This window comes from Budorcas taxicolor, chromosome 1, assembly GCF_023091745.1.
Source record: "Budorcas taxicolor isolate Tak-1 chromosome 1, Takin1.1, whole genome shotgun sequence".
Classification (NCBI taxonomy): domain Eukaryota; kingdom Metazoa; phylum Chordata; class Mammalia; order Artiodactyla; family Bovidae; genus Budorcas; species Budorcas taxicolor.
In genome coordinates this window covers 196,450,081-196,474,082 of record NC_068910.1, presented here as the reverse complement: position 1 = coordinate 196,474,082, position 24,002 = coordinate 196,450,081, and the positions used below count along the sequence as shown (strand labels likewise).

The 24,002-nt window shown below is 38.4% G+C and overlaps 1 protein-coding gene across 1 annotated transcript in view; it reads right to left on the bottom strand.

Annotated features, from left to right (window-relative positions):
• Positions 1 to 24,002, bottom strand: part of STAG1 (stromal antigen 1) — a 465,665-nt gene that overhangs the window by 441,521 nt on the left and 142 nt on the right. The window lies entirely within an intron of this gene.

Genomic DNA, 24,002 nt, shown 5'->3' with positions numbered 1-24,002 from the left:
GTACACTCAAAGCAGTATTACTCAACTCTGCAAGGATAAATTCAATCCACTAATGAAGCAGTATATGGGACACAAAGAAAAAGGTTCCTTTAAAACTGAGGTAAAGTCAGAATGAGAATTAAATTAGAGAATCAAACATAAGAAATAAATCATCTGTAGAATGAAAAAAGTAAATACATAAAATACAAATAAGGCAGCATGGGAAGCAGGACCCCGCGCTTGTCCATGACTATACGAAAGCAGAAACCAAATTAACTGAATTCTGAAGAGTGCTGAAACAAATTAAACCTGGCAGTTTGTCTCCAGCACTGTCTCTGGATAGTGTTCTGACCCAGATCTGCTGCAGTGCAGACATACATATCAGGCTATCACAGTTCAATAATACTGACAACTAAGATGACTGGACTTACTTTGGGTTCATTCTAGGTTTACCGGTCAATCTTCAGATTATACTCTGTGTCTGACACAGGTCTTCGGCCAGAAGCAGAATAAAATGACTAATGAGCACAGGCAGTCCATTTCATTTGAAAGTTACATTTCTCAATGTACAACAATAGACTGACACCCTGACTTACACCTCAGACTTCACCCAAAACCTAAACACTCCTACATTTAAATAATAAATTGAACTTCTAAACATATCAATTCTGAGAACCAGAGTCTGGTACATAGTTCATCAGTTCCTGCCACACTTAAGAACTGATTCATCAGACTCTAGTCAGCCTTCCCTGGAGACACTCTACCGCCCTGCTGCATGCCTCTGACAACTGCAACTTGTATTTTGTTTGTTTTATAAACTAGATGAATGCTGCTCAGAAATCTGCAAATGTGCAAAGTGTCCCCTCAAAAGACAACTGTACATATTCATTTTTCATAGTTTATAGAGCGCTGTTACAGTAGCCCATTTACTGACATCCTCTGACATACATTCTGATCCCTAATGTCAGTGAGGCTTATCCCTAAAAGTTATTCACAAAAAGACATGCTGCTAATAAACAGATTAGCTTGGATTAGAATCCAGATATCTGGTCTCCAAATTCAGTTGTTCCTTCCGCTTTACACAATGCAAGTGTCTAAAAAGCAAACCCAATAAGACCAAGAAAGCCTATGCTTCTATGAGAAAAACCAATGATTATTTACTGCAGTCTTAAGAGCAGTCAGAGAAATCCTTTAATAATAAGATAATCTTACAGGGATCAGGATGAACTATGATAGAAAGAAATGATAAAATGTGAATAAAGATAGGAAATTTATAAATAAAGACTTATAAACAACATTGAATAAAGTACTAGCAGAAACAAAAATAGTACCATTTGGAGCCAAATGAAGAATTTTAATCTTATATGTAAATGAAAAACAAAAAAAGTGCCTTTTCTTAGAGTCTTGTTAGAAAGTCTAATGCTCTTTTTGTATTCTTTACCAAAAGGAATGACATTGCTTATAGACAGGGGTACACACAGACATCATCAAATGGTCAATACCAAAATCAAACTCGCAACCGAAGATAGACAAGCTCTATACAGTCAGCAAAGACAAGACTGGGAGCTGACTGTGGCTCAGATCATGAACTCGTATTGCCAAATTCAGATTTAAATTGAAGAAAGTAGGGAAAACCACTAGACCATTCAGGTATGACCTGAATCAAATCCCTTACGATTATACACTGGAAGTAACAGATTCAAGAGATTAGATCTGATAGACAGAGTGCCTGAAGAACTATGGGTGGAAGTTAGTGACACTGTACAGGAGGCAGTGATCAAGACCATCCCCAAGAAAAAGAAATGCAAGAAGGCTAAATGGTTGTCTGAGGAGGCCTTACAAATAGCTGAGAAAAGAAGAGACGCTAAAGGTAAAGGAGAAAAGGAAAGCTATTCCCATCTGAATGCAGAGTTCCAAAGAATAGCACGGAGAGATAAGAAAGCCTTCCTCAGCTCTCAATGCAAAGAAATAGAGGAAAACAACAGAATGAGAAAGACTAGAGACCTCTTCAAGAAAATCAGAAACACCAAGAAAATATTTCATGCAAAGATGAGCACAATAAAGGACAGAAATGGTATGGACCTAACAGAAGCAGAAGATATTCAGAAAAAACGGCAATACACAGAGGAACTATACAGAAAAGATCTTCATGACCCAGATAACCACGATGGTGTGATCATTCACCTTGAGCCAGACATCCTTGAATGAGAAGTCAAGGGGAACTTAGGAAGCATCACTATGAACAAAATTAGTGGAGGTGATGGAATTCCATTTGGGTTATTTCAAATCCTAAAAGACAATGCTGTGAAAGTGCTGCACTCAATACACCAGCAAATCTGGAAAACTCAGCAGTGGCCACAAGACTGGAAAAGGTCAGTTTTCATCCCAATCCCAAAGAAAGGCAATGCCAAAGAATGTTCAAACTACTGCACAATTGCACTCATCTCACACGCTACCAAAGTAATGTTCAAATTTCTCCAAGCCAGGCTTCAACAGTATGTGAACTGTGAGCTTCCAGATGTTCAAGCTGGACTTAGAAAAGGCAGAAGAACTAGAGATCAAGTCGACAACATCCAAGGATCATCAAAAAAGCAAGAGAGTTCCAGAGAAACATCTACTTTTGCTTTACTGACTACACCAAAGCCTTTGATGGTATGGATCACAACTGTGGAAAATTCTTAAAGAGATGGGAATACCAGACCATCTGACCTGTCTCCTGAGAAATCTGTATGCAGGCCCAGAAGCAACAGTTAAACTGGACATGGAACAACACATTGGTTCCAAATCAGGAAGGAATATGTCAAGAACATCAGGTATATTGTCACCCTGCTTATTTAACTTAAATGGAGAGTATATCATGCGAAATGCTGGACTGGATGAAGCACAAACTGGAATCAAGTTTGCTGGGAGAAATATCAATAACCTCAGATATGCAGATAACACCACACTTATGGCAGAAAGTGAAGAAGAACTAAAGAGCCTCTTGTTGAAAGTGAAAGGGGAGAGTGAAAAAGTTGGCTAAAAACTCAACATTCAGAAAACTAAGATCACGGCATCCGGTCCCATCACTTCATGGCAAATAGATGGAAAAACAAGGGACACACTGACAGATTTTATTTTCTTGGGCTCCAAAATCACTGCACATGGTGACTACAGCCATGAATTAAAAGAAACTTGCTCCGTGGAAGAAAAGCTATGGCCAATCTAGACAGCACATTAAAAAGCAGAAACATTACTTTGTCAACAAAGGTCCATCTAGTCAAAGCTATGGTTTTTCCAGTAGTCATGTATGGATATGAGAGTTGGACTATAAAGAAAGCTGAGTGCCGAATAATTTATGCTTTTGAACCATGGTGTTAGAGAAGACTCTTGAGAGTCCCTTGGACTCCTAGGAGATCAAACCAGTCCATCCTAAAGGAAATCAGTCCCAAATATTCACTGGAAGGACTGATGCTGAAGCTGAAACTCCAGTACTTTGGCCACCTAATGAGAAGTAATGACTCATTTGAAAAGACCCTGATGCTGGGAAAGATTAAAGGCGGGAGGAGAAGGGGACGACAGAGGATGAGATGGTTGGATGGCATCACCGACTCGATGAACATGAGTCTGAATAAGCTCTGGGAGTTGGTGATGGACAGGGAAGCCTGGTGCACTGCAGTCCATGGGGTCACAAAGAGTCGGACACAACTGAGCAACTGAACTGAACTGAAAGTTAATGATTTGGTTCCGTTACAAAAGAGGCATTGACTGAGCTACCTGTAAAGCCCAAGAGGCATTGAAAAGTATACTAATCCAGCAATTCCATTCAAGGTATACGTATCCAAAAAGAATTAAGAGCATACGTTCACGAAGAAACTGGTACAAGACTGTTCATAGCAACTTTATTTTAATAGCCAAAAACTGAAAACAACCCAAATGCCCACATACACACACACACACAAAAAGGTATACATTTTGGTATATTCATACAGTAGAATTCTATACAGCAATAAAAAAAGAACTGTGGGTACATGACAAAATACGGATGAATCTCACAAACATCATGTAAAGCAAAAGAACTCAGACAAAGTACAATTAAATGATAGCTACAAAAGTTGGAATAGTTTGGGGGAGGAGAGGGAGAAATAACTAAGAGAAGCTTTCAGGGTGTTAGAATTGTTTTAGATGTTTGATCTGCGAAGTGGTTACATGGTATAAATTCATCACACTTATGGGCAGTGTTATTTATGTAATTAACATGTTATACTGCAGTTTAAAAAAGTGCCACAAGATATTTATTTGGAACTTTTAATTCCATGCAGAAGAATAGTTTTAATCTTAAATTTCAAAACATAAAACTACTCCAAGAATGTAATTATAATTGAAGTGATTTTATACTAAAATCAGCCCACAGTATATTCAACCAAAAGTATTACAAAGATAAATATTTTAAATTTTGTTCTAAAATTTCTACCTTAGTTTGGTGTATGCCTCCAAGGGTTGGGCATAGCAAATGTCAGGGTTATCTCTATCTAGCCTCATTTCAACATATTCTGGAAATAAAACAGTAATTAAATCCAAGTTTATCAATGAATAGATATGATCATCTATTGAGAAAGAGGGCAAGTGGTTAAGTAAGGGGGTTACAAGAGAGTAAAAATTTTTTAATAACTGCTATGAGAAGTGAAAAAGAACTAACTAGGCAAAAAAAGAATTACTGGGTAACGGTGATGATCCAATTAAGATTGGTAAGCATGAATAATTTAGTAGCTCCAGTCAGCAAAGTTATGGTTTTTTCCAGATGTGCTCAGCAGGTTGGAGCCAGGTACATAGAAATCAGTACAGATCTGTGGCTGAGTACTGATTGAAAAGATACAATGAAAAGACAAAGCAGGAAAGCAGCACAACATATTTCAAAAGTTAAATGAGGTTCTAAGCTACATGAGAAAATTAAAGCAGGAGGGAGACAAGAAAGGTGTCAAAGGACTAAGGCTCTGGACTGTAAAGAAACTGTCAATGACTGTGTTCAAAAAATAAAATTCAACATATAGAGAGATTCATGAACAGGTCTTTTATACAAAGTGCCATTTTTTTCTCATTATCTTAGAAAATGAAATGCTCCTATTAAAAAATTTCTTTTAAGAGAAGAAAGATTACAAATGGAAAAGGTTAAATGTCTGAAGTATTATAATTACAAATTTATATTTTCCTCAACATTCTATGTAAATCCAAAGATAAATTTTTTTCAATAATATTTTGAATTAACTAAAGAAGCATCCAAATTTCTTGGTCAATTAATGAACCTGTACCATCTTTATCAAAAAATCTAATGTAAGCAAACAGGGCAATGCATACATCAATATACCATTCTTTAATTGTGTGGGTATCTGTTTAAAGTAAAGTCACATGACAAAATAATTATTTCCCATTTCCAAGCTCTGTTCAGCTTGACCTTAAAAGTGAAACTGGTCAGTAAGAATATGCAATGAGTGAATGAAGTATAAGTAGACAGGAAAAAGGTGGCTGAAAAGATTTAGGAACAAATAGCATAATAAAGGAATTAATCTCAGCAAAGAATGATGTTTTCAGCATTAAAGCTAAATGCAATAATCTCTAATAAAAAGATTTAAAGTATAACAATTAAGCTTAGTATACAGTATGAATCTAAATTATTCAATACAGTTGAATTAGGCAGCATTTATTGAGTGTCTATTATTTTGCCCAGCAATGTGCTTGCTCCACTGTTGTAAGGCACACATGCAAAAAACATGTCCCTACCCTGAAAGACACTTTATAGTATACAAAACCGTATGTGAATTATTACAGTTTATCACAATACAAACAATATTTTAAGTGCCAAACAGGTAAGATAAAGTCATAGCAGGGTATTTGCGACTTGACCAATATGGTTATTACAGTGGGGTGGAATAATATCACTATCAGACCTCACAGGAGTACCTGATGTTTTTGACTGGCCTGGCTGTGGTACAGTTTGGACTAAAGAACCACAGCTGCATTCACACTGAAGAATGATAGCAGTAACAGATTTGAGTTTTGTATGTCAAAGAAACATTAACTAACATACACACATATGCACACACCATTTATATACAAAGGAACTTTGTTTTGGTTAATAAACATTCAGTATCTGTTCTACCTTTTAATATAATGCACCAAAACTATTAGCAAACTGCTTTCCAAAGCTATGTAAATTAAACTATTAATAGAAATTATAATGCAATATGTGTGGGGGGGGAGCCAGCTAGGTTTTCTAACTAACCAAAATTAAAATGTATTTGTCTATACATCGACTCTGTAAAACTGTGCTGCTAGTATAGGCACACAGCCTCAAAAATCACATACACATGGAATTTCATTGCTTTAATTTCATCCTTTAGCTTCTACAATACTGCCTTAGAGTGATTTCTTACTTGTCACCCTCTGTACCCATTCTTTCAACAAATTCTACCACTGTTTGACCAGCTCATTGCAAATCCAAGTTTTCACCTGCCAGTGATCTTTAAAAAGTGAGTTTCCCAATTCCATTTGCCACTGCAATGAAAAGAATAAAACACTTAGGAATATATCTACCTAAAGAAACTAAAGACCTACATATAGAAAACTATAAAACACTGATGACAGAAATCAAAGAGGACACTAATAGAGGAAGAAATATACCGTATTCATGGATCAAAAGAATCAATATAGTGAAAATGAGTATACTATCCAAAGCAATCTATAGATTCAATGCAATCCCTATCAAACTACCACCGGTATTTTTCACAGAGCTAGAACAAATAATTTCACAATTTGTATGGAAATACAAAAAACCTCGAATACCCAAAGCAATCTTGAGAAAGACGAATGGAACTGGAGGAATCAACCTGCCTGACTTCAGGCTCTACTACAAAGCCACAATCATCAAGACAGTATGGTACTGGCACAAAGACAGAAATATAGATCAATGGAACAAAATAGAAAGCCCAGAGATAAATACACGGACCTACAGACACCTTATCTTTGACAAAGGAGGCAAGAATATACAATGGAGAAAAGACAATCTCTTTAACAAGTGGTGCTCGGAAAACTGGTCAACCACTCGTAAAAGAATGAAACTAGAATACTTTCTAACACCATACACAAAAATAAACTCAAGATGGATTAAAGATCTAAATGTAAGACCAGAAACTATAAAACTCCTAGAGGAGAACATAGGCAAAACACTCTCCGACATAAATCACAGCAGGATCCTCTACGACCCACCTCCTAGAATACTGGAGATAAAAGCAAAAATAAACAAATGGGACCAAATTAACATTAAAAGCTTCTGCACAACAAAGGAAACTATAAGCAAGGTGAAAAGACAGCCTTCAGAATGGGAGAAAATAATAGCAAATGAAACAACTGACAAAGAATTAATCTCAAAAATATACAAGCAACTCCTGCAGCTCAATTCCAGAAAAATAAATGACCCAATCAAAAAATGGGCCAAAGAACTAAATAGACATTTCTCCAAAGAAGACATACAGATGGCTAACAAACACATGAGAAGATGCTCAACATCACTCATTATCAGAGAAATGCAAATCAAAACCACAATGAAGTACCATTTCATGCCAGTCAGAATGGCTGGTATCCAAAAGTCTACAAGCGATAAATGCTGAAGAGGGTGTGGAGAAAAAGGGAACCCTCTTACACTGTTGGTGGAAATGCAAACTAGTACAGCCACTAGGGAGAACAGTGTGGAGATTCCTTAAAAAACTGCAAACAGAACTGCCTTATGACCCAGCAATCCCACTGCTGGGCATACACACCGAGGAAACCAGAATTGAAAGAGACACGTGTATCCAATGTTCATCGCAGCACTGTTTATAATAGCCAGGACATGGAAGCAACCTAGATGTCCATTAGCAGACGAATGGATAAGAAAGCTGTGGTACATATACACAATGGAGCATTACTCAGCCATTAAAAAGAATACATTTGAATCAGTTCTAATGAGGTAGATGAAACTGGAGCCTATTATACAGAATGAAGTAAGCCAGAAAGAAAAACACCAATACAGTACACTAATGCATATATATGGAATTTAGAAAGACGGTAACAATAACCCTGTATGTGAGACAGCAAAAGAGACACAGATGTATAGAACAGTCTTTTGGACTCTGTGGGAGAGGGAGAGGGTGGGATGATTTGGGAGAATGGCATTGAAACATGTATAATATCATATATGAAACGAATCGCCAGTCCAGGTTCTATGCATGATACAGGATGCTCGGGGCTGGTGCACTGGGATGACCCAAAGGGATGGTATGGGGAGGGAGTTGGGAAGGTGGTTCGGATGGGGAACACGTGTACACCCGTGGCGGATTCATGTTGAGGTATGGCAAAACCAATACAACATTGTAAAGTAATTAGCCTCCAATTAAAATAAATAAATTTATATTTTAAAAGTGAGTTTCCATACATAGAAACCATTTATATTATTAACACAAGTACTATCAGTAGTGCTATTAATCCATTTCAACATATCATATGTTAAATGGACTGGTAGGTATGTTTCTGACCACCTACTGTATTTCACATTTTCCCCCTATTTTAACATTTCTGAGATAAAGATGTATCTGACAATTAAAGGCATTTTATAAATGTGCTGAACAGACAGTAATTAAACACAGCTGCCACTGTTCACCCATGAACTCAAGCATAATTGTCAACTGACCTTGTCATCAATTGAATTGTCTGCACTGTGAGTTTCATGCATGTTGAGTTTAACTACCTGCTAAATGTCTTAAAATATTACTCTGCAATTTAATATTGAAAACTTACCATGCATTAAGTTACAAAAAATGAGATTAGCAAATAAAATTTCATTATTGCTGATAACAATCCCAATTTCATGTTTTCTTGCAAAGCAACAAAGCGACTTACGGGATATAAGAACAGCCATTATGTTATGCTACTGAGTATTATGTTTTGCTACTGAGATACATGCTAAAGGACAGCCTATCACACGCCAAGCAACAGAAATGAAGGAAGAAGTTGTCAAATCTCTGGAAATAGATAAAAGGTTTCCAAGCAATGAGTGGCTGGTATGACCAATTATAGACTGCACAAGCATACAGCATTGTTTTTCTTGCTGCTCATAAAATAGTGCTGTGTCATCTTTTAATAGCAATTCAGGTTCCATGAATAAGATTTAAAAAATCAGAACTCCTCATTCTCGGTCTTTCCCAAGGTGGTGCCAGGATGGCACCACCATTCACTCAGTTACTAAAGTCAGAAACCTGGAGATCATTCTTGACTCATTATTTCCAAAACATAAACAATTACATTTCTCATTATTACATTTACTGAAACCATGGTGCAGGTACCATCACCTGGACATTGCATCAATCTAACTTTTCCTTCTTCCATTCCAACCCTCAGCACAATCCAATATTCACAGAGCAGCTAGAGCAGAAGTTCTCAACTGTGGCACTATGACATTTTGGGCCAACAATCGCGTGCTGGAGGGGGCTTACTGAAGAATGTTTATTTAGCAGCATCCCTGGTCTCTACCCACTAATGCCAGTAGCATACATCATCACCCCCCAGTCATGACAATCAAAAATCTCTGCAAATTGCCAAATGTCCCCTGTAAAGCAAGATATAACCCATAGTTGAGAATCACTGAACTAGAGATGTTGTTTAAATGCTTCCCTGCTTAAAACTCAATGGTTTGTCATTTTACATATCGTAAAATCTGCACTCCTTACAGTTCCTGCTAACCCAAACATATCATTCGTAAGCCGGACTCTGGCCTACCCCTCTAGCCTCAGGTGAAGGCACTACATTGTTCGGGTATTGTGCACGCTCCCTCCATTATCACCTCTCAGTTCCTAAAATACAACAGCCATTTCTGCTACAGAGATTTTGCACCGGCTCTTCCTTGTGCCTGGACCAGTCTCGTCAGGTTTTGTGCAAGCTCAGCTTAAATTTAATATCCTCAAAGATGCCTTTCCTGACTGTATGCATCTCATTATTACCAATCACAGTACCTCAATCATTCCCTTCACAGCTTTTAACACAGTGTATGGTTATTTTGTTTACCTGATTATTGACTGTCTCCCACATGAAGACAAATACCTTGTCTGCCTTATTTCCAACATCTAGGCAAAATGAAATGAATGAACTTACCAGCTGGAGAACCTTAAGTACTAGATAAGCTGGTATCAGTAACCTCAGCCCCACTCCCCTCTCATTCCCCACCTATATTTATGATCATTCCCTTGAAGTGGAGAGGGGAAAGCTGAGAGAAGAGGAAGAGACTAACAAAGCCCTCATCCAAAAGTATCCTGGTCATCATGTTCTCTGAGGCACTGGGTGCAGATTAAATGACATATGTAATGAATCTAAAGCACTAGAAGGGTGTGAAAAACAGCCTATAGTTAATAAATGATGACTTTATATGTAAAGCCTCAAGCACAATGCCTATACAGATAACTGAAAAATGACAGTTTTCTTGCCCCTTTTAATATCACTCTACCACCAGCTCACCCAGAATAGAGCAGGAATGGAATTCTGTACCTCAGATATACCTCTCCCCTTCTGGGCCTCCAGGAACCCAACATACCATACTAGATGTAACATAGGTTAGTTAGTCACATGTGTATATTGACTAAGGAAAGCCAAGTACCTATTAACCAAAGCCAACTCATTGCAAAATGGCTTCAGAATTATATTTCAGTTAGTTTCAGTGACCAAAATAACCACATGAATATTCAGTTTCTGAACCCAGCTTTAAATTAAACTTAGGAAAAATATAAATTACTGTTTAACAATATCAGTGTTGGTTACTAAAAACACCTAATACATCTAAGACAAATTTACTTACAGGAAATAAACCAGTAAGCTCTGCACAACTTTTAGCTGATAGAGCAAAATGAGTGATCTTAAATTCCTTTTTAAAATATTGCTTCTGACAGCATGCTGTCAGAAGCGCGGGGGCGGCGGGGGTGGGGGTGTGGGGTTCGGAATCTGAGGAAAGTGATTAAAGCAACATATTAAAAAGGGAACATAAAGGAAGCCAGACTACCAGGGTCTGAATCCCCAGTTCTGCTAATTACTAGCTATGTGAACTCTGGAAAATCACTTAACTTCTCCAGGTTTCAGTTTATCTGTAAACTGAAACTTAAAAGAGTGTCCACCTCATGGGGTTGTTGTATGGCTCTCATAAGTTAATATATGTAAAATGCTTAGGTAGTACTGCTATTAATGTTATTATATTGCTGTTATTGTTATTTTGATTCTTTGCGTTATTATGGTTAATACATGCCATACTAGATAGCACATAAACAAAACATTTCCATCAATGCAGAAAGTTCTGTTAAATAGCATTGTATCAGATGACCAGATAGAATGCCTGATAAGATAATGCATATATCTCTTCTAATTTTTCAGAAAGTGCTTTTAAAAAGGCACTTCAAACCCAAGTAGTCTTTTAATAACTTTGACAATAAGAAGAACTTGGGTTTTGGTCCTATTTATCAGTCAAAGTAAAGAAAAGTGGTGAAGGAAAGAGAAACTGTCTTTTATAAGCATCTCAATTCTACAAGATAACAAAAATGATTCTTTTATTTTCTGTCCACCTTACTCTACTAAACTCTCTCAGCAAAGACTATTATCTAGAAAAGGAATTCATTATTAATTACATTCATAATTATCAACATATTAAGAAAACAAATTTGTGATACAGTATTGTATGTGCTTCTTTAACACAATAAATGACACATCTAGAGGTGGATCTAACAGCCCAATTTTAAAGCACTGCTTAGGATCAAAGATATTTTGAGATATCTCCAACATCTGTAATTTAATATGGAAATATTTCTGATTTCTATTTGTAAGAAAGCTACAGTATTGCTCACACAACTGTGATTTGTTACCTACATTCAAAATTAAAGAAAATGTGAAATCTCTCTTAGAGATTAGGAAAAATGAAAATATGATTATTTTCCCCTCTAAGTTTATAAATCCCAGGTTTAAAAAAAATTGCTTAAGAGATTTATTATAGAGTTTATTGCTTAAGACTTTATTATAGAGTTATAAAAACTTGGACTCAAACCTACCACTTCCTAGCTAGGGAAAAGTACTTAACTTCTCTACCTCATCTGTGAAATGTAATACCCATGTAAGACTGTGATGTTATTTATCATCATGCTACTGGACGAAGTATTTGACACATTCTCAGTAAACACATATTCTATTATAATCAGTACCAAGCTCTGTCAGGTGTGCACTTCAGAGCGCTCTGTGCGTCAGAAAGTCAGAGACTGGGTGTCAGTTGGTCTGGGGCAGATACCAACCATTCTTTAGTTTATTTTCTATTTCTTTAAACTTCTTCTATTTACTTTTAATCTTCTGGTTGTACTGGGTCTTCATCCCTGCGGGCAATATTCCGCTAGTTGCAGCTCCTGGGGGCTGCGCTCACTGCAGTGCACAGGCTGCTCACTGCAGTGGCTTCTCTCGCTGGCGAGCGCAGGCTCTAGGGGCACAGGCTTCAGGAGCTGCAGCACATGGGCTCAGCAGTTTCGGCTTGAGGGCTCTAGAGCACAGGCTCCGAAGCTGTGGTCCTAGACCAGATCACTACATTACCCCTCTATATTTTACCTGGAAAGCCATTCCATCTCCATCATCCCACTCTTGCCTGGTTAACTTCTACTCTTCTTTCAAACCTTACGTAAGAATTTGTGTTCAGGAAGCACGTGCTCCTTCAACAAACCACTTCAAGGCATGTATTACCTACTATAAAACTTACCTGCCAAAAAAACACTATGGAAAGTTCTTAATGGTACACTTATGCACAGGGTAGATAGCGGCTACCATATGCAAGTTCTTTTCTAAGAATTGGGGGAAAGGGCCTCTGGGGGATTAGAAAATCATGAAAAAAGCAAATGGATAGTTGGTCAAGAAGAGTGAAATCTGGATTTCAGCCCTGACCAAACCCCTTGGCTGGAGCACCTTTATGCAGAGCATCACCAATTCCATAGCCAACCATGCCACCCCGGCACAGCATACCACTAAAAGACAAAGGAATAGCACTTTGACCAATCCTGGATTTGAGAAAGGGAGAAATAGTGGGAGTAAGGACCAATAAGGCTATTGGAAAAGGATTTCTGGAGGTTATCACACCTAAGTTCTGAGTCTTGAATTCTCTGCACATCAGGAAGACAAAAACTGTGCTTTTATGTCTTTATAACCGAAGTGTAAGGCACACTACAGGTGTTCAACAAATGTCTGAATAACTCAAAATGACTAAAATTACATGAAGACACTTGCTAATCTTTTTTTACACCAAATAAAGAAGTAAACAACCATACCTAAAACCAAAAACTGTTAAGTACTACCTAAATATTAACGTATTTGGTCTGTGTATGAATCAGCTAGAGGAAAGCATGAATTATTCTAATAACCTATTAGAAGATGAGACAAAGGAGCCTGCTGATAACACACTCAGACTTAACTAAAGTCTTTAAAATTAAAAACTTTGCATTACCTGATTCAGAGTTGATTTCCTCAAGAGACTAAAAAATTTACAGGAATCTTAGAAACTAAGTCCAAGTCACAAATTTTACAATGAAGAAACCGAGGTTCAGAGAAGTAGTGATTCAAAAACACACAGCTCTTTAGTGGTAAAGGTACAACTAAAACTCAAGTCTCTAGCTCTACACTCGTTTTTCTCTCTCATACCACACTCTCTTCACATTTATAAATTATTAAATATCCAAAACTTTTTTAAAAGCTCAGATTAACCCAGGTTTTGCTTCCTGTACCCCATTTTTATGACAGGAAAAGCAGTCATCTGACCATCTGACTTTAAGAACTTACACAAAGAAGTAACTTTCAAAATTATGTTTTGCTTTTGGTGAAGATTCATTCCTAGTCTCTTTGCGAAATTATACATGCAAAGCTATTTTTATTTTTTATAAATAAAAATCTTGATACAGCCATCGAATCTTCTCAATTACTAAGGAAGCATCACAATGGATTTCCAAGATGTTCTACTTTCTAGAGCAAAGAAAAGAGTCTGATTTTTTTAAATATATTTAACAATAAGCACAAAACTCTGGCTATAACCCTCATCTCTCTATTAACCTGAGACCCTCACCCTCTGACCACTCTCATTAATAGAGCTTATTGTTGAACCAGCTTTAACGTGCTAAGAAGTATCAGCTAGCTCTATGCACTGGTAAGAACCAATTAATTAATAATCCTTGCTTCTGGAAAGTAATCTTATGATTTATCCAGATTGTAACTTTATTCACCTTTTAAATTTAACACTAATGTATTTACATACAAAACAGCAGACTCTAACAGTTAAAAGTTAACTTTCTAACTGATACATTAATCCATGAGGCATTAGTGACATTACACAGGTGAGAAAACTGAGGTTTAGAGAGGTTAAAGAATCTGCCCATGTTTACATACCTAGGAAGGAGATGAATTAGAATTTGACACCAGGAGTGTAACTCAGGCCAGGATATCTCTTGGACAACAGACAATGGCTTTCTTAGCCCTTCATTATGTGACAGTGCTTCCTGCATCTGTGAACGCACAAACTCTTTAACTATCCCCACAGTACAAAGCATACACTAGGGCATTTTCTTCCTGAAAATTAATTTAAGGCTTTAACAACTAAGCAGAACATAGCTTAAGACATTCCTTAGCTTCTGTATCTTGCGTTCTGTCATAAGAATTTCTGCATATATACTACTTTGTACCGTCTAGTATCTACTAGAGAACAGAGAAAGCCTACCTCTCAGTACTCTAAATGAGATAGGAAAAAAATAATAATAACCTAATATAACAGAATTGGCAGAGCTTCAGGATAACTTCAGGGAAGATAACTTCAGGATAGCTTGAGGGAATCAGTTACCTCAAAAGAGGCAATCAGGTCATATTCATGCTTGACTATGTATAAAGCACTTTTTTTTGCCTCTCTAAGACAAGGAAACAAGCAGTGGAGGCTAAAAACAGTACAGGTGATACTTAACTACCAACGTCAAGGAACTACCCTGAAAGACTCTTCTAACTCTTCCTGATAACATTAAAAATGATCTACTTTGGGCTGGGGGGGGGGGGGGGGGGGCGGCGCGGGGCGGTGACAAGGAGAGGGGCACATCCTCTTACCTCTGTACTTTATGCTTCCAAAGTATCCTGAACCTAATGCTCTCACAACTTCCATGTATTATCCTTATTAGCTTGGTTTGTTGCTTTAGGGGGTTTGGTTTTTAAATCTCTCTCAATAGAACAGAAGCTGTTTAAAAGCAAAGTCTATGTATTAAACAACTTTGTATACTCACTGCTAGTCATGGAGTAGGCACTCATAAATATTTATTGAAAGAATCTTAACTGGATTCCCATCACAGAGATAAGACAACTGAGGCCTCTAGAAATGAAATGTTCTACTCAAGACCACCTGACTGTTATATGACGGAAAAGGAAAGAAAACCAAATCTCTGTAAGATACACTTCAAAATGCAAAAGAGTTCCAACAGCATAAATAAGGTTGAGATTAAAATGCGCTTTTAAGAGATTTAAATTGTGGGTTCTGAAAGTAAGCAGGTTTAAATCCTGACTCTCTCATTTATTAGTTGTGTGGCCTTGCAACAAGTAGTCTACAAAATACCATGCCTTATGAACCCCATCACTTATCGAACATTATTGTGCCAATAATATATCTGCAATAAATGAAAATACAAAGAGGGTGAAGATATCAGGAAGACATGAAATAGATTCTACAGCTCAGTGTTTACTTCCTTTTTCTGTTTTTCCTTTCTTTGGGAAATTATATGGCATAATACATAAAATCTAAATAATAGTTTAAAGAATTATGAAGTGAGCACTCCATGTAACTATCACTAACATCAAGAAGTCAAAGGATTCTCTATAATGTGTCCCTCCCTCATCACAAACATGAGAGACTTAATCAAACCTAACAAACTTATTGAGTTAATTTAAATAACTAAATTTAACCTAACCTTTAAAACAGATAATAGCAATGTAACTTCTTCACAGGGTTATTGCAAAATATTTATTGCTACACAGTAAATACTCAATGAGTGTTCCTTACATACACATTATACACCAGAACAAAGACATGAGGGACATGGAATAAAGTATGAAATCAATCTAGTGAGAGCATAAAACCCAGAGAGAAGTACAGTGCAGAGACAGAGCTGGAAAGCTAGGCTGGGGCCATCTAACAAAGAAAAGAAAAATCTAAGCTACGTAGGGGAAACTGAGAAAATTCACCGGGCAGTTTTGAAAGAATTTTCCATGGGTCTCTAGTTTTTCTGCCTATCTTGAAAACAGAGACACCAACTGTCTTTGATCCAATGTTTTCAAGTATATTTGTAGAGTGAATTATCTTGGGAAAGAGAAATAGCATCTCCCTCAGAGAAAAGGAGAGGTATGCTTATAACCCATTATAAAAATACGAGTTTCTCTAAGCTTGGGATTCCTCTCCTCTAACACAACCCATACTGAAAAGCAGAGACATTACTTTGCCAACAAAGTTCCATCTAGTCAAGGCTATGGTTTTTCCAGTGGTCATGTATGGATGTGAGAGTTGGACTGTGAAGAAAGCTGAGCGCCAAAGAATTGATGCTTTTGAACTGTGGTGTTGGAGAAGACTCTTGAGAGTCCCTTGGAGACTCCAACCAGTCCATTCTAGAGGAGATCAGCTCTGGGTGTTCTTTAGAAGGACTGATGCTAAAGCTGAAACTCCAGTACGTTGGCCACCTGATGAAAAGAGTTGACTCATTGGAAAAGACTCTGCTGCTGGAAGGGATTGGGAGCAGGAGGAAAAGGGGATGACAGAGGATGAGATGGCTGGATGGCATCACCAACTCGATGAATGTGAGTCTGAGTGAACTCCAAGAGACGGTGATGGACAGGGAGGCCTGGCGTGCTGCAATTCATGGGGTCGCAAAGAGTCGGACACAACTGAGCAACTGAACTGAACTGAACACAACCCAACACACATGTGGGTGTCACATCTTCCCTCTACCATGTACAAAGTGGGGCTCCAAGATCTGACACTAATGCTAATGCTGTGGCGGCTGTTATTGCTGTAGTGCACTGTTCATCTCTGACCAAGGAGTCTCATGACTCCATTCAACTGTAACAGGTTAACTTGTTAGCAAGTTAAATCTCAGTAAAATCTTAGAACTTCTGCATTTTTTGACAGGCATTAGTACATAATCAATGGAATCAAACTGAAAGATGCCACTTCCACACTGTCAGAATGGATTTTAAAAAAAGCAAAACTCAACTATATGCTGCCTTCAAGAGGCACATTTTAAACACAAAGAAAAGTTTTAAGTAACTGGATAGAAGAAAATACACTACAGAAACAGTAAGCTCAAGAAAATTAGAGTGGCTGTATTAACTGAATGTGCCTAGAAATAGAGCTTCAAAATACTGAGGCAAAAAGCAACAAAATTAAGGGGGAAATAGGTAATTCCACAGTCACAGTTAGCTATTTTAACATCCCTCTCAGCAACTGATATAACTAGACCAAAAAAAAAAAGAAAAACCAGTAGACAAAAATGATTTGAAAAATGCTACCAAAACACCTGAATCTAACTGATATTTACAGAATAGTATACCATACAACTGCAGAACACATTTTTTTTCAAGTGTGAAAAGTACATTAATATAAACCACATGATGAACCATAACTCAACGTTCTATACATTTGAAAAGATTAAAATTATACAGCATATATCTCAAGCCTCAAAATGAAATTGTTAAAAATCAATAACAAGATATCTAAAATAACGCCAAATATTTGAAAATTAAACAAAACTCTTTTTAAATAATCTCTGGGTCAACAAAGAAATCACAAAGCAAGTTAGAAACTATTCCAAAATAAATGATAATAAGAATATGAAAAATCTGTAGGCAACTGCAGTACTTAGAAGAAAATCTAGAGCTTTGCACATTTAAATTAGAAAACAAGAAATGTCTGAAATCTCTGACCACTTTAAGAAGCTAGAAAAGGAGAAGCAAAATACATGGGGAAATGAAAATTATAAACAACAGGAAAAAAATGAGAGAGAAAAGACAAACGGAGCAAACCAGCATTGTTATTTTTGAAAAGACATACAGATAAGAATTAGACTGGTTAAGAAAAAAAAAAGAACGAACACATTAATAACATCAGAAATTAAAGAGATATCAATACAAATCCTACAAACATCCTAAAGATGACAAGGAAATTCCAAAACTGACAAAAGATGAAACAAAATCTATGTCCAATTAAAAACAAAAAAGAATTTGAATTTACCAAAAGTCTCCCTACAAAAAAATTAAAAAATTTAAGTCCAAACGGTATCACTGATGAATTCTACCAGTCAAGGAATATTCGACAAGGTCTTTCAGTAAGTAGAGGGAACACCTCCCGTACTTTTAAGAGTATCATAATCCAAATACTGAAACCTGACAAAGACATTACAACCTAAGAAAACTACAAAATAATATTCCTGATGAAAAAATATCCCCAAATTCTAGCAAAACATTAAATATAAAAGAGATAGTACACTGTGACCAAGTGAGGTTATCCTACAAATCAAGATTATTTTATCATTTGAAAATCACCACTGGTATTTGAAAAGCAGTGGTAGAATGATGAACACTTTGTTGCTAAATTTTGGCTATTGCAAACATTTTTGTTTCACATAACCCAGCATACAAGAATTTCTCTCATTAGGAATAAAAAGACAAAAACATAATTACTAAGTTAACGTACATGTATTCTACTACTACAAAAGTCACTTTCTTTTACAAAATGACTATGTCCCTCCAAAAGTGGTAGGCTAATTTCCCCACATTCTCAGCAACACTTGATATTATCAGAATTTTTAGTATCTGCCAATGTGACGGAAGTGAAATGATTTCTTATGGTTTGGTCTTACTTCGCACTCTCCCAATTAACAATGAGATTATAATTCAGCCAAGTGAAAGGATTGCTGTAAATCACATAAGTGAGCTGTAACCAGCATTCTTAGTTTCAAAAATATATACAATATATCAGCATGAACTGCATGAAGGTAAGTGTTATTTCTATTGTGTGTGTGTTTGTACTGGGTCACAACATAAAATGTTTTTGTAACTTTGTGCTTCCAGTAAGTTAAAAGCCATCTATAGAGCTGTTTAATTGCAGCAAAACTCTACAGAGAAATTTGGAGGGCTAACTAGTGCATCATTTAGGCTCACAGCACAAAGCAATGTATCCTATAAAGAAGGCAGGACTGACTGTCCTTTAAGCACTAACTGGCAAGAACACAGAAAAGGGGAAGAAACTTGAAAGAAGCAATAGGTGTGAATTAGTCCACAGAGAAAAGATTCTATAAAACCAACTGGCCTATGACCTACTTAAAGCTCAATTAAAAAGAATCTCATTTGTCAATAACAAGGTTTCTCTCAGCACTAAAGAAGTTGGGATCCTGTCCTCTTGACTACCAAAATGACAGAAAACTGATCCCTTCTTCTCTATAGACACATCCTTATTCCCACCTCAAGAATCATCTCTTTCCTAGGCTTATGCAAGAGCATCCTCTTAGTTCTCTGCTTCCTTCTTTTCCCTACAGTATCACAGTAGCAAGCATCATATAAATTCTAGAGACATATTTTAATTCAGCTAACAAAGATCTACCAAGCCCTTACTTTATCACCTCTCTATTAAGAAATTTAGCTGTATCTCCTGAACAATTTTAACTCCTGGTTATCGTCTCTAAATCTTATTCTTAACTAAACTGCCTTCTTTTGGAGATATTTTGCTTCTTAGACTGTGAAACCTCCAATATACCATGACCAATTTTTGCTCCCCTCTTTGTCCACCAGTTGACCTAGGTTCGATCCCTGGGCAGGGAAGATTCCCTGGAGAAGGAAATGGCAACCCACTCCAGTATTCAAGCCTGGAGAATTCCATGGACAGAGGAGCCTGGTGGGCTATAGTCCATGGGGTTGCAAAGAGTAGGACATGGTTCAGCAACTAACACTTTTCAATATCTGTACTCCATTTTAAATAATTATTCTTTTTCATAATTCTCTCTTCAAAAGTAACTGGACCAATCATACCACAGCAACTGTCTGATGTAATAAGTTTATGAATCTACCTGCCACTTAATAGGAGGGTCATCTTAGTCATTTAAATTTCTTAACTTCCCTGAGATTCAATCTCATTCCTAAAATGAGTAAAACAATAGGTATCAGGCAATAATGAAAACTGCATAATCTCCACTGTTCCCTTTTTGCCTTTCTACTTAACTTTTTAATTTTTATTTTTAATTTCCTCTATATGGAATAATTGGCGCAGACGGTAAAGCGTCTGTCTACAATGTGGGAGAGCTGGGTTCGATCCCTGGGTTGGGAAGATCCCCTGGAGAAGGAAATGGCAATCCACTCCAGGACTACTGCCTGGAAAATCCCATGGACAGAGGAGCCTGGTAGGCTACAGTCCACGGGGTCACAAAGATTTGGACACGACTGAGCAACTTCACTATTCACTATTACTATTCACTATATGCAATAAAATCTTTTTATAGAAGGAGGCACTTCAACTGAGGTACCAGGAAATACAAAGAGGAAAAAGCATGAAGACAAAACAAGTATGAGTAAACTTATCAAGTGGGATTACTGCTTTGCCTAAGTGGTCTTCTTGTACATAGAGATTCTAAAGTGTAAACATACTTCTGTCCCCATGGCAAGCAAAATTCTAACAAACCACAGTGACTCACCCTCATTAGCAACCCTCCAGTGTGGGAGAGACCTGTAATTATAATGGGGTATCACTCCCGTGATTGCTATATGGCAAATAGATTTTTGCATATGTACTTAAGGTCCCTAATCAGTTGAGTTCATCAAAAAGATCATCCTGAGTAGGTCTGATCTAATTAGATCAGCTTTAAAAAGGAGTCTCCTAAGGGAGTCCAGAGGACAAAGACAGAGGAAGCCAGAGCAACTTACTTTTGCTTGCCTGGATGAAAGCAAAAAGTCATGACGTGAAAATGCCTATATGAACATGTGGTAAGGAAGTGAGAAAGTCTTGCCAATAGCTAGAAAGAAGATGGTGACTCCAGTCATACAGCCACAAGGAAATTCTGCCAACAAGTAGTGAGCATGGAAGAAAGTCCTAAGCCTCAGATAAGAACTGAGCCAACACACCCAACATCCTGATTTTAGCCAGGTGAAATGTGGAACAGAAAGCCCCACTACAAAGTACCCAGATTTCTCACCTATATAAACTGTGAGATAATAAATAGGTGTTGTTGAAGCTGCTAAATGTACTCTGCATTTAACTTATATGCAGAGTACATCAGGAGAAACACTGGGCTGGATGAAGCACAAACTGGAATCAAAATTTCCAGGAGAAATATCAACAACCTGAGATACACAGATAACACCACCCTTATGGCAGAAAGTGAAGAACTAAAGAGCCTTTTGATGAAAGTGAAAGAGGACAGTGAAAAAGTTGGCTTACAGCTCAACATTCAGAAAATAAAGATCATGGCATCTGGCCCCAACACTTCATGACAAAAAGATGGGGAGACAGTGGAAACAGTGGCTAACTTTATTTTTCTGAGCTCCAAAATCACTGCAGATGGTGACTGCAGCCATGAAATTAAAAGACGCTTACTCCTTGGAAGGAAAGTTATGACCAACCTAGACAGCATATTCAAAAGCAGAGACATTACTTTGCCAACAAAGGTCCATCTAGTCAAGGCTATGGTTTTTCCAGTAGTCATGTATGGATGGGAGAGTTGGACTATAAAGAAAGCAGAGCGCCGAAGAACTGATGCTTTTGAACTGTGGTGTTGGAGAAGATTCTTGAGAGTCCCTTGGACTGGAAGGAAGGCGATCCAACCAGTCCATCCTAAAGATAGTCCTGGGTGTTCACTGGAAGGACTGATGTTGAAGCGGAAACTCCAATAGTTTGGCCACGTGATGTGAAGAGCTGACTCATTGGAAAAGACTCTAATGCTGGGAAAGATTGAGGGCAGGAGGAGAAGGGGACGACAGAGGATGAAATGGTTGGATGGCATCACGGACTCAATGGACATGAGCTTGAGTGAACTCCGGGAGTTGGTGATGGACAGAGAGGCCTGGCATGCTGCGGTTCATGGGGTCACAAAGAGTCGGACACGACTGAGCAACTGAACTGAAGCTACTAAATGTGTGGTCCTTCGCTATACATAAAAGGAAAGCTAATACAACCCAAAATTTTTCATTTTAGTGATAAGGAAAGTAAGGTTAAAACAGCGACCCCTCAAAGATCAAATACCTAGGAAAAGTTTAAAATAACTTCAGTCCTGGGCTCTCTTCCTACCACAGCCCCCTTAAGGCTTTAAGACAGTTATTCAAATCAACAGTACTTGGATACTGTGTTCAAAGGAAGCAATTCTAGCAACATTTTCCATATGGAAAATAACAATTTTCCATATTTCACATCTATTTCAATACCCCTAAAGTTCTGCCAGAATATGAAAACTAAAGTGGATATTGAGGAATTTCTAATCAAAGCAGCTTGGTTGTTAAAATGACCACTGATAGACCACCGGAGTAAACTTAATGTACGTTTTGAAATATAAAGAAAAAACGGTATCAAAACTCTGTCGGTTTTTTTAGTACTTTATTTAGATAGCAAACTACTTGTGTTATAACTGTTCTCAAAGACTGACAGCAAGAAAACAACCTTCCCGAACTTTTCGCTATTTCCTCCCTGGAGTAAATTTTTTTAGCCTGAATTTTTCGTACAGTATAAACATGAGTACAAGGTACAGTATTCAATACAATACACACGTTGTTTTTATTTTCACTGTTCTGAATCTTTATTTTCCTAAGTGCTTCACCATCAGAATTTGCAATTTTCTTAAAAAAGGCACATGAAAATCTAAAAGATGGAGTCAAATACCACGTTAAGTCACAAATCACACAACTTTCTTTATGCCATGTCAAATACTTTCATAAACACTACGTTCGCGGAGATGAAAGAAAAAACTCCTCTCTAGTCACAATCACGAGAATAAACTATACACATCATCTTAACATCGACTAACAGCAAGTAATTCGCTATCGTCGCATACAAACAACATTGTTTTGAATCTGTAAGTGCCCAAAACCATCCCCTGCTTTACACTCCCGGGGCACGATTCTCTGCAATATGAAGAGAATCGGTAACATTTCAAATGTAGGTAGAAGAGGTGACGTGACAATCCTAAAACCTGAAAATTTCTCAGTCCCCACAGCACCCAAGAAGCACCCAGTTTGGACTCTCCAATCGAGGCCCAGGTTCAACTCCAAGCACTCCCGTTTCCCAGCTCTTCACCCCGCCCCCACCCCGAGAAAGGAGGGAAAACAACTTTTATTGGCCTCGTCTCCCGGGGGGCTGGAGAACTAGCGGGGCAGTGCTCCGGCCTGCACACGCTTCTCAAGGAGGCCTCCGTCGGGGGCGGGGAGGGCAGATAGCCGGAAAGCCCGGCTTTGACGTCCCCTCTGCCCCAAGCGCCAGCCCCCCGCTCCTCCCCATTGAGAAGAGGCCTGGGCCGGTCGCCTCGCCGAGCGACCCCCAGGCCCCTCAGCCGAGGCGAGCTCGTTGTCATGTGACGACGCCGCCGCCGCTAAAACACCGCAGAAACGCAGGGCGGCGGATGGCATTCGCACCAGCCCGCCTCGGCCCGGCCCCGCCGGGCGCGGGCGAGTCCCGAGAGTCCGGGCGGGGGGGGGCGGAGGGCGGGCTTGGCGGCGGGCCCGAGCGCGCCACAAAGGCTTCCGCGCCCGTCGCCGTAGTGCCCGAGCGGGCGGGGGCACAATTTTCGGGGCCCGCGGGAGGGGTGCGGAGCGACTAGGGTTCCGGGGTGCCCGCCGCGCCCACAGCCGTCCCCGCTGGCGCCCGGACGGCCGGCGACCGCCGCGCCCCGCACAGGCCTGCGCGGCCTCCCTCCCCCGCGCGGGGCCCGCGCCCGGCCCGCCCGCTCTCCGCTCGCGCTCTCTCGCTC